A 14,565-nucleotide genomic window follows, 5' to 3' on the forward strand; every position below is an offset into this window, starting at 1 on the left:
TCCACTGATTTATAAGCAGTTCACCCCGTGTATTAAATCCCTTTCTGTTTTCTGCAAGTGAACTCTGAATGATAAAACAGATTAAAAGAAAGAAAAAATGTACAATTTTCTTCAAATATGCGGGAAAGGCAGTTGATAAATTTCAGTATCCATAATTAATTTTTAAAAATCTTCATAAAATAGGAAAGATCCATATTTCTTAAAAGCCAGCATTATGTTTAATGAGGAAACATTAGAAGTATTCCCATTAAAATTAACACTAATACAATTATGTCTACAGTCACCACTATTATTTAGCATAACTCTAGAGGTTTAACCAATGCAATAAGACAAGAGAAAGATATAAGAGGTATAAACATTGGAAGAGAGGTACATTTATTACTATTTATAGATAATTGTATACCTGGAAACCCCAATAAACTCAATTAAAAATCTGTTGCAAACAGTATGAGGACTTATGAGATGGATGGGTATCAAATTAGTGTGCAAAATTTAATTGCTTTCATCTATACAAGCAACCAGTTAGAAAACATCATGGATATGTCAATTACATCTCAAAGTTAAAAAAGAAAACATAATGGAAATAAAGACCAAAATTGCAACAGCAAAAAAGAAAATATCTAAAAATAAACTGAAACATAGTGCTTAACAAAGACAACATTTTAAATTAGTAACTCTTTCAGAGAGGACTTACACAAAAGGATAACTTTCATACCCATGCATGTCTGAAAATGCTTTTATTTTGCTCATACCTGGAGGAGAGCCTGATTTGGTAGTGGACTCTAGATAGAAAGAAATTTTCCCTCAGAATGTTGAAGATATTGTTCTCTTGTCTCTTTTATCCAGTATAGCCACTGAGAAGTCCAATAGCAATCTGATTCTTGTCCATCTGTAGCTAATCTCTTGCTTTAATTTTGAAGCTCTTTAAAAAAGCAAAAACAATAGCAAATCACTTTGCTATTTACTGTCAGAGGTTTGAGCAGAACTCAAAGCCTGCCAAATCCAGCAGAGCACTGGAGTGTTCTCTGCATTACATCTGATACCATAATGCCTACTTAATGCAGAAAATATAATGCCAAAATTGTAAGCAAAATTAATCTTCAACCAATTCAGCTCATATTCTTTAATGATTTCCTCCCAAAGACATTTGAGAACCTCACCTTTCCTAAACTACAGAGAACTGCATTTCAGTTTTTATCCACCAGATGTCACCTGAGAAACAATAAACAACAGTGGGGAGTCTATATTTGATTCTTTGCAAAAGAATAACATTTTCATCTTTTATGCATAAAAATTAGAATGTTCTTGCTAGGATATACCAGCAGTAGGGATATGAAGGCACATACCAGTTAAAACCCAGACAGAGAAGTAAAAACATTTACTCTCATATTCAGATTCTCAAATATAGTCAACTAACATTCAAGTCTTTTAAATAGATTGAGTTTCCCAAATTTTATACTAAATATAAGAGTTCTTTTTAGTGAAAATTGTTAGAACAGCTTTTAATACTAATTTCTACATGATGTAAACAGTTAAAAAACTCAACTACTCATACTAGAATGTAAGCCAAAAGAATAGATACTACTAACTCTGAAGTTCACAAACTCATTTTTACCAACAGTCTCATTCAGACTTCAATAATCTATTATCCCCTGGTGTGTGTGATGAGACTCCTTAAATGATCTACAAACCCTGTGTGATCTGGCCCTGACCACCATTCTTGTTTCCCACTCTTTCTCTCCTGGTTCTCCAGCTACCCTGGGCCTCATTCAGATCCCCAAATGTGCCAAGTATCCCTTTGCCTATGTTAGCAGTGCAATCTAGAGTGAACCTCTAACCCTCCCTTTATCTTATTAGTCATGATCCTTCTGCACACGGTTTGAATGTCAGTTCCCAAGGAAGCCTTCTTTGGCCACCTCCACCCCTACCGAAATTTGGATCCCTTCCTTCATTAACAGTTGTCAGCATTTGATTTGATCTAGAGAGTAGCCTCCATGGGGCACCCATATATTTACCATCTAGTCATCAGTAGTGCTTAATATAAATAAATTTATATTTACTTATTTATTTGTAAATAAATAATGTTTAAAATTTATTTAAAGAAAGAATTACTGAATATGGATTACAATGTTTGTACATCTCCCCTATTAGAATGCAAGTTCCATGAGGAATAAGCTTTGTTCTGCTCACTGTTGCATCCTTAGCCCAACACAAGCCCATTGCAGGCAACAATAAACATTTGTTAAATGGATCCATGAATAAATGAGTGAGTAGATATCTTCTACACAAAAAATTAGAACACATTTGGACACATATATGAAACGAGGATTAACTTTAGACAGGGCTGCCAAATACGGGAACAATTAAATGCCTTTTTTAACAGCTATTTTTGTCCACTGGCCAAGTGGTATGTGGATGACAAAAAACACTGGTCACCTATGAGGCAAGTTCTAGGTGAAATTACACTTCACTTATTTTTTTTAGTAGAAATTTTGTTTCTTAGCACCCTCACTCACTCACTTAGGAACCAAGAAAAAATACAACACTAAATCCTTTCATAGGGTTTTCTTCTTTCCTGGAGAAATTACTGGGATTTGTCAAGTAGAACAGTGCAGTGCAATTATTGACTATCTCTTAGGTGGGTGCAAGGGTGAAACAACTCCTCCACCCAGCCAAGGGCTTAGATGGGGGATTTTTCCAGGCACTGCCACAACATGGCACAGGGATCCTGAATGGAATTATTCAACCAGTTATTCCACATATATTAATCACATATTCAACAGCTATTTTTAAATTGAGTAATCATTATGTGCCAGTTATATTGATTTAAGCCAGGGCTGCAAAGCCAAATGAGACATGGTCCTTGTCCCCAAGAAGCCTACTATCTTTTAGGAAAGACAGGCTTTTAGGGAAGACCAATAGCTGAAGTCCAGCATGGCCCACATAAATGCGATGTACAGGGTACCATAGGAATACACAGCTCAATGTAAATTAGATTTGGGTCGGGGGTCAAGACAGTTTCCTTAAAGAGGAGACACCCAAGATTAGTCTTCAAGGACAAGAAACATTTAACTGTAAAAATAAAGAAAAGGCAAACAGTTTTTTTTTTTAATAAATTTATTTTATTTATTTTTGGCTGCGTTGGGTCTTCGTTGCTGCACGCGGGCTTTCTCTAGCTGCAGTGAGCGGGGATTACTCTTCGTTGCAGAGCACGGGCTCTAGGCACATGGGCTCAGTAGTTGTGGCACGTGAGCTCTAGAGCTCAGGCTCAGTAGTTGTGGTGCACGGGCTTAGTTGCTCCACGGCATGTGGGATCTTCCCGGACCAGGGCTCGAATCCATGTCCCCTGCATTGGCAGGCGGATTCTTAACCACCGTGCCACCAGGAAGCCCCAAATAGCTTTTTAGAAGAGAAAATAACCTGAGGGAGGGCGCAGAGAAATGAGACACTATGGCTTGTTTAGGGAATTAGAAGAGAGTTAACTAGAAGCTAGGAGACTCTCAATGACAAGTTAATTCCTCCACTCCCACTCTCACAATCCAACCTCCCGGTGAATTTTTCTTCCTTTCTTTCTTTCTTTTTTGTTTGCGCATGAGGAAAAAATAGAGACAGTAGAAAAGTTTTCAACATGAGTGACAGTTATGGCAAACGCAGGTTTTCAAATCAGCACGAGCTACTGTTACTAGTTTTCTAGAGAAAATAATTGAAGCTGGTCTTAGAGACCAGGCAAAGACTCTAGTGAGAATACACTGCAACTGCAAGAGATGCTCTTGTAGCCTGGGTTGCAAGAAACCAGAGCCTAGGGGAAAAGCTGATGAGCTGCCACTTTCTAGGGAGGTATAATCTCAGGGAAACAAGAGTGAGGGGAAAAGGAGTGAGGCAGAGGCAACGTGAGGGAGGCTTCAGTCAGCCTGGTTGGTAACGAGTATAGTTAATGCTCCATCTCATGCGATGTGTTCAGTAAGACCAGATAAGCTATTGCATCTCAAAGCAGCCCATCAGGAGAAGGGAAGGGAAAGGAATTTATCTCTCAGCTCTTTCCCACTCCTCACTTGCCATTGGTCAACAGTGGGGCCTGTGGGGCATTAACTACCCTGGAAAGGCATGACTCAGTGTCTCCAGGCCCCAAGGGGAAGCTGAGGTTATACTGCTTTACTGAAGTGGGCATTTGTCATGTTTTTTGGCTACTCATTATCTTTGGGCTTATGTTATATTTGGAGAATGTCCAAATATAGGGTCCAGGTTCTGTCAATCAGACCCACTTGACTGAGAACTCCATGGGGAAGTGAGCAAGGTACCTCACGCAATCCATCATGGCAGGTGGAGGGAGAAGCAGCACCTCTGAGAGACCATGACCAGAGGTCCTAGCAGTAGCCTCTAGGGTCCGCCACTGGGGGCAAGAGATGAGCTGTCTAGGCCTAGGGACAGTGAGGTATCCCCTAGGACCATCCTCCTATGTAAGCTGCACGTAGCTCCTGGTCTCAGAGCATCATAGTTGATTCTCTGGCCCTCACCAGGATTCTGACAACTACTTAAAACCTTTAATAAAAAAACTATTTTTCCCTTAAACTAGAATGTGTTTTGTTTTTTGTTTTTGTTTTCTAAATCAAGGACCCTGAAGGATTCATGCAGCCTAAGAATAAATTTGGGGTTGTCTTTAAATTATGACATACTTCTAATCCTAGATTTGCTCATTTATGTGAAACATGTCTCATTAATTTCTATTCCATATCCTATAATCAAAGAATTCTAGAATCATAGAAAGATCCTTTTAGAGACTATTATGTTTTATCACTCACCTTTGGCTTTGAGCAAATCTTCATATCACTCCCACACCCATTTGAGGGAACGGAGTTTCTCCTGAAATAAACAAACAAACAAAAGGTAGTTTATGCTAGCTGAAATGTCTGTGTCAGCCATGCAGTGAGTAGGGCTGAGAGGGCACTCTTGGGACATTTTATTTATGTGAGAGACAGGTGAAGGGCCTGCAGGCTGTAACCTAATTTAGTCAAAAACTTCTGGTAGAAAAAAAACAGTGACCTATAAATCAGTAATTTTCCTGTAATATCTAGTGAAATCAGGTCACTATTTCCAGTGCTAAGTTTGTCCCCTGGTCTCTTAGCATTTAAATATGTCATGAATTTCCTTTTGATATGGTTTATTAATAAATTTGTAGGAAAAACAAAAATTTAAGGCAAAACCCACAGTGAAGATCCATAGTGAAAACTATGTACTGGGACCAAATATCTTTGTCAGGCATTGTCCAAATAAGCCTGTCAAATGCCTGGAGTTTGTCCAGGGGATCTGTGCAGTTCCCTTTAGGGGAACAGTCAAACAGCCCATAACGCTTTCTCGATTCAAATTCAAGTTCACCACACATTTCTCAACTGAGAGAGGTCCCAGTGAAGTGGTTGAGGGCTTATGGACTCTTGAGTCCGACCTAAATTTGAATCTAGATTCTCCCACTAACCTACTAGCTGTGCAAACCTTGGGCAAATTACTTCTCTGTTTCTGTCCATTTCCTTTACCTGTCTTGGTGGGCTGTCTGTGAGGTTTAAATGAGGTGATGGCTATAAAGCCCTCTGCACGTGGCAGAGACCCAGCAGTCAGCAACTAAGGCCCTGAGTTTTCCTACACACGTGTGCTCCCCCTCAGACACCCACCTCAGAGGAGCGCTCCGTGGAGAACAGCAAAACGTATCGCTCCATGAAAGACTGGTCTTTCTAATCCACCAAACAGATGAAAAGCTTTTTTTTATTTTATAACCTCCATTTACAAAATGCATTTAGTTACATAATTAGAGCAAATGCCCAATATTTAATTTGTTTCAGTAAAATCTGGGCCCAATCCTCTTTCAATTCAATAAAAATAAAATCCTACTGCAAGACACACTTCTCATCTGTCCCACTTTGAAATTCTCACTCAAATCTGTGTCTATGTGAAATTCTGAATTCTTGCTAGAATTAATGTTCCCTAAGTCTGCCCAGATCGATGTCCAATAATTTACATGAAGAATATTAAAGCTTGGTCAAGAATATAACTCTTTCAGACAGTTTGCTTGACATTTAAAACTTCCAGTTTTAAATCTGAAATTAAATGTCTTTCTTGTTAATTGTCTGCCTTCACTAGTACATAAGTCCCGTGAGAATCTAGAATTTCACCTGGTACATAATAGAAACTTAATAGCTCACTGTTGAATGAATGAATGAATGAATGCATGAATGGTCAATGAACCAGTAAGCTTTTTACCACACAACTAAAAAAATAATACCTGGGCTAGAAAATAAGATCTGTACTAGGCTAAGCTTTTTTCATCTAAATGCACTGAGTTTTACAAGTAGTTTTAATTATTTTTAACTCTCCTCTCTTTCATTTCTAAAGTTAATCTAGAACCTTTCACATGTATGAACTGTGTACATTTTACCTTGTATGAAAATTTAAATACATTTTCAATGATAACACCCATGTGCTATTGACAAACGAACTAGACATGTTTGGTCCTAAGAGAGATTCCTGAAGAACGGATGCCTGCTCTCACAGCAGCCTTATTTTGCCAGTATAGATAATTTAAGGGGCTGTTTAGATCTCTCATTCTGGGTGGAATGTTTGTCTAATTTTGGTAGTAGTACAAAAGAACTTCTGTTAGAGGTCTTTCCAAGGGTTAATGACATCATTTCTTCCATATGACAATCTGGTTTTACTTTTTGTGAAAATATTAGAGAACTACTCTCAGATACAAAATTGTTTTCCTGAATGGGCTTTTATGTGTTAATAACTTTTCATATTTTTTTAAAAACTGGAAATGGAATGATTAACAAAAAGTGTTTATAAGTGATTTTTGTTCTCTACTGAAAGAGGGACATGACCTTTTGACCACGATGCCAGAGGAAAAACTACTTGAAAGGAAAAATTACCTGCAGGCATTTAGATGAACTCCACACTCAAGGACATTCCATTTGTCTGCTGGCTTTAAAGGCAGCTTGATGAAGATTAACAAAGAGGAATGGAATTGCTAGGTAAAGCACACTTCCATAGACTTTGTAAGCAGGAAAGTCCTGCCTAAATGGGAGGAGACAGGATGCATGTATCAGTAGATCACATTTCGAAAGCACATCCCAAAGAGTTCTGCTTGACACAGTCTCTGCTACTTTACTACACTCCAACTACACCCTACTCTTTGACCTAAATTAATTTTCCCTAGAGAGTTATTTTTTTACCTCAGACTTTTTTGGTAAGTTGTGAGGTAAAAACCTTGCTGGCTCATTCATTCTTCATTGAACAACTATTCGTTAAGCACCGATTATGTACAAGGGAAATTCCAGGCTATCACAGAGCCTGGATACTAATGGTGAAGGACAGTTATCAAGTAAGCAAATACCTAAGATCATTTCAGTTAGTGAGGAGGGCTACAAAAAGAATGGAACAGGAGGATGTAATGGAGAATGTGAGTGGGTGATCTTGAGAGAAAATTGGTTGGGGAAGTGCCATTTGAGCTGAGACCCGCAACGTAAGCAGGAACCAGCCCTGTGGAGACGTGGGACACAGGGTTCCAGGCAGAGAGAAGAGAGAGGAAAGCAAGTACAAACAGCTCAGGCAGGAGCCTCTGGACGTGCTGGGAAGGAAAGAAAGCTTATGTGATGCGTCCAAGTGAGCAAGGGGGAGACTGGTGGCAGATCGAGGTCAGAGAAGTAGCAGTGTAAGATCGTAGAATTCTGACTTTATGCTAAAAGGAGAAGTTGGTGGAAGATTTTAGTCAAGGGAGGGATGTAACCTGCTCTGTGTTGTCAAAGATGGAGCTACATGTTATGTGACAAGTGGATCTATTTTAGCTTTATAATTTGGGCTGATCCCAATTCATCCAGGAGTTCTACTGGGGTCAGTGTTACTTTTATTTTCTATTTTTTGCAAATCCAGATTAGCTTCTGCTGTTTCTCCTTATTATCTTTAGACTTGACCTCCAGAAACAGCAGGGCCTTCTAGGTGATGACCTTTCCTAGCGCCAGAGAACATGACCATCATGACCTAGTATAGGAGAAAATCAGTCCATTGCCTCATGCTTTCCTAGCAAACACATTTGTTTGTCTGACCTGGAAAAGCTATGCTGCAACTCTGCCAAAAACCAAGAATTTTTGACAGGTCAGCTATACTAGATTAATTAGAGTGACTGTAGTTTTCCCTGAAAGTATAAACCAGTTCTACCAGGTTACTGCCCTCAGGACACAGGCCTAAAACATGGCTAGCTGTATAGGTTTTCTAAGTGAGAGACTTCAGAATTATGACTGAAGGATAAACTACTTGAAGTATGAACTGTGCCAGCCCTCAATGGATGGCGCAAGCCTGTTCTCCAAGACTTCAGGGTCAACTTTAACAGTAACAGTGACAATAGTCACCACTACCTGAGCACTTAGTTTTCGCCAAGCATTCATCCAACTCAGGTGTTGGCAAACTTTTGTAAAGGACCAGACAGAAAGTGTTTTCAGTTTGTGGGCCATCTGGTCTTGTTGCTAGCGGAGCTCAACTTTGCTGCTGTAGTAAGACGGCAGCTACATGTAATACGGAAGGAACGAGTCTGGCTGTGTTCCAGCGAAACTTAATTTTCCTGAACAGGGGTGGGGCCAGATGTGGCCCACAGGACACAGCTTGACGGCTCCTGATCTAAATGACTTACTGATGACCCGTGGTCTAAGTGACTTACATGTACTAACTTATTTGATCTTCAAAACACTCTATAGCCTTTAATTTACAAATGAACCGTGGCACAGAGGGGCCATGTAACTGGCTTGGACGGCACAGCTCATCCCTTGCAGAGCTGAAGTTCACACCCACACAGAGTGACTCCAGGCACTGAGCACAGAGGCACCTCAAGTGTGCCACGGCCAGGACTAGCCCTGCGCTCAGTCGCCTACAGACTTCATCGAAGTTTACGAGTTACCTGGATTCTTTATAAGATGCCTACCTCATAGGACTGTGAAAGAACAAAAGGCTGGGGGGCGGAATGAACCAAACAGTACAAGGCTTGCATCAGCACAGTGCTTCGGAGGAGTGGTCAAGTCACTCCACATTTCTGTGTCCTTGTCCTTCTGATGTAATATTTGAGGGATACCAGGGGTCTCTGGGTTACTGAGGACACCTGTGCCTGGATATGTGTGATCATCTTGGCAGTTCACAGAAGAACTGTAATATTACCAGCCTAAGATTTTTGTACTTCTGTTTTTTCCCCTACATATTTCATGTGATTATTGTGAAGATCAAATAAAAGGGAAAGAAATATAGAGAGCTGTGGAGAATAAAGAATTTCTGGGATAACAGAAATTTGGTAGCATAAACTATACACCCAGTGAGACATTTTATGCTTCATTTTATTTCTCTAAAAATATGGGTAAGTATGTGTGCTCTTTACCAGCCGTGCTGGGGAACGCACCTGGATTTTTAAGAGATTAATAGACATATCTGGAGTTAGATACATGGGGAGGTCTTAAATACCCTTTACCCAGTTTACTCCAACTGTATCATCTGCACAGCTATAGTTCAATACCAAAGCCAGGAGACTGACATTGGTAGAATACACAGAGCTTATTCAGTTTCACCAGCTTCACATGCCCTTATGTGTGTGTGTGTATGTGTGTGTGCACAGCTCTATGCAATTTTATCATACGTGTAGATGAATGTAACCACCACCACAATCAAGACACAGAACAGTTGCATCAACACAAGGCTGCCTCATGCTACTCTTTTATAGCTATGCCCTCCCTCCTTAACCCCTGGCAACCAGTAATCTGTTCTCCATCATTCTAATTTTGTTATTTCAAGAACGTTGCACAAATGGAGTCATATAGTATGTAATATCATATATTTTGAGATTGGCTTTTTTACTCAGCATAATTCCTGTCGTGTGTAACAATAGTTGGGTTTTTTATGGCTGAGTATGGATGGACGACAGTCTGTTTAAGCATTTAGCCACTGCAGGACACTTGGGTTGTTACCAGTTTGGGGCTTTTATGGATAAAGCTGCAGGGAATATTCATGTACAAATTTCTATGTAAACATAAGTTTTCATTTCTCTGGGATAAATGCCCCGAAGTACAATTGCTGGGTCACGTGATAAATGCATGTTTAGTATTAAAGAAAATACCCAACTGTATTCTGGAGTAACTATACCATTTTATTTCTATTTGTTTTTAAAGCGTACATTAAATAAGAAAACTCCTTTGTTATTCAGTATTAGCTACAATGTTTATGGTTCGTATTTTAAAAAATTAAACCATTTACTTTGCCACCTCATAAATTACAACGTTAACCTTTTATCAGATCTATTTTTAACTTAAAATTCACCCAATGATGGAAGAGAATGTAATCCTCTTCATGTCCCTACTACTGAATACACTTTACACAGTTCATCTTTATTGATGTTTACCTCTCTAATCTTATAAAAACAAGACAGTCTCCGCAGCACTCAAGAACAAGAGGAGAGTATAAAGCAAAGAGTATAAAGCAAAAAGATTCTTCCAATATCCTGTAGTTTAACAGCAGAAAATATAAGCTCTTATTGAGTTGACTTAAAAGTACATTTAAAAAAAACCAGAAGTTGATTTTTATCCCTTTTTTTCCTTTACATTTTCATGTAGGTAGACCAAAAGATGAAACAGGAGAAACTTCTTTTTCTAAAAAAATATCCAAAGTAAAGGTAGAAGTAAAGGTAGCATTCTCTATATAAAGAACAAACAGAAATGGGGGCAGCCGAGGTGACACAATTTCATGGACTGCAGAAGAAAAAAGAGCCAATGATCTCAGCTGCAATATTAATGACTCAACTGACAGGTTTTTGTTGAGAACCCATGATATGCCCGACACTGCGCTAGGTATTGTAGGGAAATGGAAGTTTAAAAATATAGGATAAGAAGTATAATGCCATCCAAACACTTCCTGTCCAGCTGGGAGACACATGGTCCCACATGAAGAGACTGGAGAGTGAAATAGAACAACATATGCTTAATGGTAATAGCTGGCACTTACACTGATTGTGGGCCAAACACTGGGCAGAGAGCTTTGCATGTTACTCGTTACTCAATCCTCACAACAACCCTATGAGGTTGCTGCCATCACTCCCATCTTACAGATGAGGAAACTGAGGCTTGGAGAGTTAGTGAAAATATCACATGTCATTTACCACAGTCTGGTTTTCTATGTTTACTGAAAATGTCCCTCTCATGTACATTACCCTTCCTGCCCCAAGAATGGAGTGAAGAGATCCCCTCTCTACAAATGTGTGTCCTGAGCTGGGACGTGGCTGTAGGGCACAATCTCCTTTGGCCAGACGTGGCACTGAGACTCATTCATATCAGTCACTGCATATTGAACTCACCTGAGCTTCAGGAAGCAGGAATTAGAGCCCAGATCTTTCCCATTCCAGAGAGCTTTTTCTCCTTCACTGTTGTTTTCTATCTTTCTTTTGGCCACAGAACCCCATTTTCAAACATTTTACACTGAAGAAAAGGAAAAAGTAATTGCTTTGCTTGAAGAACAGGGTTGGGGAGGGGCCAGAGCCCCACCTGCTCTCACCAATTCCCTCCACTGGAGGCCTCCGAGGGGCTCATACTGAAGCAGTTACTATATGAAGCCCTGCTGACTTTTGACTCTCCTTTGAACAGAAGAGGCACAGAAGTATTACCCTGTTGGCTGCAACGGGATGAGAGTCCTGGTGAGAAGAGAAATGGCACCCAGGTGAGCAGATGAAAGCGCCTCCCCCTCACTATGTGGGATTTGGAAGGCCCTGGTGCCCACAGAGTCCTGCTTCACCTGCCCCTCACCTGCTTGCTGACACCAGGATGCCACAGTTACAGCACCAATGATCAAATGCAGGTACTTTTAAAGGGGTAAAAGTTTAAGCTACTGTCAGTTATTTGCACCTAAATCTAACAAAGAACCAAAGTTTTTTAACAGGTAGGAGACAGAAGAAAATGCAGAGAAAGAAGAAAAAGATTGCTCAAACTGGGAAGCCGGGCGCTAAAAAAAAATCTCTTTACTTCACAATGTTGCTGAGATCCAGCCCTGAGTGTGGAGTTTGTGGCCAGAAACCTTCCTGCCAACCGAAGCAGGTGAAATCCTGTCACAGCAGACGCAGCTCAGGGCACAAAGCAGCTGAACAAAGCATTTGCTTGGACTCCCGTACAGGACTTTTAGGCAGACAGAATACAAACGCTCAGATTTGAGAATTCAATGTGAAACATGAGGTCATTTAGCTGCTCTTCAAAACAAGCAAATCTTTTAAAGTAGATTTTTATTGCTTCCAAAATTATTGTGTTATTTGGAGGCTTTCTTTCCTACTTTGGCACCATGTGGTTTTCTTTTGATTTCTTAGATTAAAAGAAAATGATAAATATATTCAACATTTAAAAAATAAGTCCCAAATTATACATTTTCAAGAGAGGGAACTTTCACCCTTGCATTTCTGATGTGAGTCTTTGATACTCTGCCAGGATTTGACTTCGAGCCATTAATCCATTAGGATGATATAAAAATCTATGTCCTCTGCCCCCATGACCCACGCATTCAAGCAAAAAAAAAAACTAGCATGACAGATGATGTTTCACAGAGCCCACTGGCAAATTTCAGGGTCAGAGATTTCCAAAAGAGGAAAATTTCCTAGAGAGTTTCTATGTAAAGATTCTTAGCAAGTCCTTCCCTTGTGACAGTTCTGAACTACTCATCTTCCTTTATGCAGAGCTGAAAGATCAGAACAAGATGTCAGACTGAGCACACATACCCACCTCTCTAAATCTTTTCAATTAACAGGATACATATTTTAAAAATAAATAATAAAGTCATGCTAAAAAACAAGGACTGCCACTAATGGACTAGACATTTTGAAAATTCCCTGAAAGACAGCGAGAAGACAAGGCTGGCTGATAGAGGACGCTGCTGGAGAGGGCAAGTGTTCCTGGATCACAGACGCTGGGTCCCAGATATGGGGACACGAGGGTCCCACAACGCTGCGAGTACATAGTGGTACAGGCGTTACTGATGGCTACGTGGCGGTATGGGTCAAACATTTTAAATGTGCGTGATTTTCAAACCAGAAATTAAACATCTAGCTAGTTTCCTTAGAAAAATACATATATATACGTGCCCAAAGAATACAAAGATATTCATTATGGTAATGATGGAGTTATGATATACGCATGTGATATATTCACAACAGTGGAGAAAAAAACTGTACTGACATGTAACTATCATGTACTAGTATGTAAAGGTCTCCATGACATTGTGCTAAGTTTTTAAAAAGTTTTTTAAGAGTGGTAAAACAACCCATAAAATCTAATTCCACTTACATTAAAACTTTCAATGGACATTTTTCTATCTGTAGATCTATATATATATATATATGTGTATTTATACAAATGGATATAAAATCATCTGGAAGCATATATAGCAAACTGCTAGCCATGATTGTCTTCTTCTTCTATATACCTCTATATACCTTGAACTTTTAAGACAAATTAGAATATATTCTTGTTTTATGTAAATTTTGTAAACATCCAAGGTTTGAGAACAAAGAGGAAACCAGATATTTCAAACATCCAAGGCACCAGATTTAATGAAGTGCTAATTAGTAGTTCATTAGTCAAGTAAACATACAACTTCTCACTGTGCTTATTTTGAGTCTCACAGCTTTTAAAAATTGGTGTGATAGAAGTTACAGCTAGGCAGGGACGGAGTTCTGGCTCTCACTAGGCCTCTGTGGGTACTTCCCTGGCTGGGAGGGGTTGGAAGTCCCTTGCTCCAGATACTGACTGGGGAGGGAGGGAGTCCCATTACCACTGGGTGGTGGTGACTGACTCCCTGACGCCACCCCGGGGGGAAGGAGGAGGAGTGCCTTGTTACTGACCCTGCCAGGCCCCCGCATGCTCTCACCTGACATCTCACCTGACACCGCCAAGGGAGGGGCCTGTTACTGTCTGACAGGGATGGCTTCCGACCTGGCCTTTTCTGACACCATCTCCTTCCAGCCTGCTGAGGGTGGAAGTCTAGGCTCCCCACTTAACTTTCGCTGGGTGTCTGGCTAGAGGAGAGTGGTTATTATCTAAAGGCTTTCTGTCTTACTAGGCTGCCCTTTTCCGGGTCCTTTGGTTAGAGAGCGCTGGCTTTTGTTGGGCTTTTTTTTTTTTCTTTTTTTTTTTTTTTTGCTATATGCAGGCCTCTCACTGTTGTGGCCTCTCCCGTTGCGGAGCACAGGCTCCGGACCCGCAGGCCCAGCGGCCATGGCTCACGGGCCCAGCCGCTCCGCGGCACATGGGATCTTCCCAGACTGGGGCATGAACCCGTGTCCCCTGCATCGGCAGGTGGACTCTCAACCACTGCGCCACCAGGGAAGTGTTGGGCTTTTTTTGTGTCTGCAACCACTGGCTTTTCTGGGTGGCTAGCTTCTTTAGCTCCAAGTCAGGGATAAAGGAGGCAGAAGGAGAACCCAGAGAATTAAACACCAAGTTGTTCCGTGGGTTCCTCTGTCCATGGACGGTCTGCCTTCTCTCTCCACCTTTCAGATTATTTTAATTTTTGTTTTTATAT

At 40.3% G+C, this 14,565-nt stretch overlaps 1 long non-coding RNA gene across 1 annotated transcript in view; it reads right to left on the minus strand.

Moving 5' to 3' along the window:
- Window positions 1–231: 231 nt before the first annotated feature.
- The window catches only part of LOC141278312 (uncharacterized), a 176,120-nt gene continuing 161,786 nt past the window's right edge, over window positions 232–14,565 (minus strand). Inside the window, exons 3-4 of the long non-coding RNA XR_012330815.1 lie at window positions 4,800–4,860; window positions 232–922 (exon numbers count right to left, since the gene is read on the minus strand). This is a non-coding gene — a long non-coding RNA (uncharacterized lncRNA). The remainder of the gene's footprint in view (window positions 923–4,799; window positions 4,861–14,565) is intronic.

The sequence above is a fragment of the Tursiops truncatus genome, chromosome 3 (genome assembly GCF_011762595.2).
Source record: "Tursiops truncatus isolate mTurTru1 chromosome 3, mTurTru1.mat.Y, whole genome shotgun sequence".
Lineage (NCBI taxonomy): Eukaryota > Metazoa > Chordata > Mammalia > Artiodactyla > Delphinidae > Tursiops > Tursiops truncatus.